The 2419-nt window shown below is 33.6% G+C and overlaps 1 long non-coding RNA gene across 1 annotated transcript in view; it reads left to right on the top strand.

Moving 5' to 3' along the window:
• LOC128247694 (uncharacterized) overlaps nt 1–2419 on the top strand; it is a 24974-nt gene that overhangs the window by 21976 nt on the left and 579 nt on the right. The window lies entirely within an intron of this gene.

Raw genomic sequence — 2419 nt, 5'->3', positions numbered from 1 at the left:
TATATATATATATATATATGAATAATATACACATAATATATATCTATATACTTGCATGCATACATACGTAAATGCGTATATATATATATATATATATATATATATATATGTGTGTGTGTGTGTGTGTGTATGTGTGCATATGTATATACATACATACATTCATAAATACATTCATGCATACATACATGAAGTAGAAAAGCTGACGAAAGTAGCGTAGAGAAAGTGTACCGACAGAAAGTTGCCTACACAAATATATGATGCAATCAAGTGTTATCTTTACATCTGTTTCGGATAATCGATACCTAGTGTCATAACCATGTATATTAAGTAATGAAGCCCAATACTATTGCAGGTGTATAGACTGGCCTGGATTTTAAGAGAGGCATGATCCGAAGTCATGTTATCTTCATTAGAAGACGCCAGCAAAGTGATTAGAACAGAACAGCGTTTGTAAATATATACACATTCATGCAGCTATGGAGAGGTCAGCTGTTCAGCAGACGTGAATATACAATCAAAAGTTCGAGGAACAGAGAACTTTACGGGTAAATTAATACAAAACCTACAGTACTTGTACCCTGACTAAAAATTCTCACTTTTACCTATTAAAATCAGTCCATTAGGTTATGTACCAACGAATTAGCACAATACCCTATAAATAGTAAATTTATGGAAGAAAGGGCCAAAGGAATTGATGCGAATTCTCCAGATCCAATGTATTAGTGGCAGAGTGAAGACTTGTATGACACTCCGAAAATTCTCCATCTGATATTTCTTAGGTGAGCAGATGCACACACTTGGGTGAGTGTAGTGACAACTCAACCAGCATACCAACTCAACCAACATACCAAGTCAACCACGTATTTACAAACACCGGAGACTTACTTAACTCAAAAACCAGCTTGAACTCTCTTGAGAGTAACTAACACAAAGCTCAAAGAAAGTATGTATGTACGTATGTATGTATGTATGTAGGTGGTTAGGTGGGTAAAGAGGTAGGTAGGTAGGTAGGTAGGTAGGTAGGTAGGTAGGTAGGTAGGTATAAATATAGATTATATAAAGTTATATATGCGTGCGAGTACACGTAAAGGAGTTCGAAATATTTTCCTCATCTCATTTAAAATTGTAGACATCAATAAACCCGCTCGTCGCTACGTTCTGAGTTCAAATTCCGCCGAGGTCGACTTTGCCTTTCATCCTTTCGAGGTCGATAAATTAAGTACCAGTTGCGTACTGGAGTTGATCTAATCGACTGGCACCCCTCCCCAAAAATTTTGGGCCTTGTGCCTAGAGTAGAAAAGAGTATGAGGAACATCAAAGGCGGTGAGCTGGCAGAAACGTTAGCACGCCAGGCGAAATGCTTAGCGGTATTTCGTCTGCTGCTACGTTCTGAGTTCAAATTCCGCCGAGGTCGACTTTGCCTTTCATCCTTTCGGGGTCGATAAATTAAGTACCAGTTACGTAATGGTGTTGGTCTAATCGACTGGTCCTCTTCCCGGGGATTTCGGGCCTTGTTCCTAGAGTAGAAAAGATTATTATTATTATTATTATTATTATTATTATTGTTATTATTATTATTATTATTATTATTATTATTATTATTATTATTATTAAGGCGGCCAGCTGGCAGAAATTCAGGCAATCTACCAAATTTCTCCGCCTATTTCAACGCCTCTAAATACGATAAAAACTACAGTTCGCTGTGAAATATTCGACATACTTACATGAAGTCATTACAGTTGCTTTGATTCGTGTTTTACAACTAAACACCCAATCATATATTTCAATTGTATCCTGAAACTTCTCATATTCTAATAATAATAGAAACTATTTTATATGTCTATCACTCTTTTCAGGTATTTTCCGTCAGATTTTATTACTAAAATATCAATTTCTCTTTCAATTTTTGAAGTGCTTTTTTTTTTTCTTTTTTGCTTATGTAATTTTAATATCATTTCCCTCACGTATCACAACAAATGTACGACTGAGCGAAACTATTTCAATTTTTACTATATTATCACATTATAAGTTATTACTTATATTTTTTCTATCTCATTCGGTTCTTAATATCATTACATATATATACATATATATATATATATATATATTTATTTATTTATTTATTTATTTATTTAGAACTTTTATTTTATTTTATTTGTCTATCAGACAGATTTGATATATTATAATATTCTGCAGAATAATTGTTTGTATTTTTATGTTTGTTTATTATTATTGTTTTGCTTCTTTTTTTTTAATTTTATTTCTATATCACGTTTCTGGCACGCGCAGTAAACTGCTGGAAGTAGATTTCAAACAGTCATATACACATATACACGACAGAAATACTCCACCGCAAATACAAACACACACACACACACACACATACACACACACATGCACATATACACACACAAACACA

Source organism: Octopus bimaculoides, chromosome 4 (genome assembly GCF_001194135.2).
Source record: "Octopus bimaculoides isolate UCB-OBI-ISO-001 chromosome 4, ASM119413v2, whole genome shotgun sequence".
In the NCBI taxonomy this organism is placed as follows: Eukaryota; Metazoa; Mollusca; class Cephalopoda; order Octopoda; family Octopodidae; genus Octopus; species Octopus bimaculoides.
Note: the sequence above shows the minus strand (reverse complement) of the source record. Positions and strands in the feature narration are given on the sequence as shown.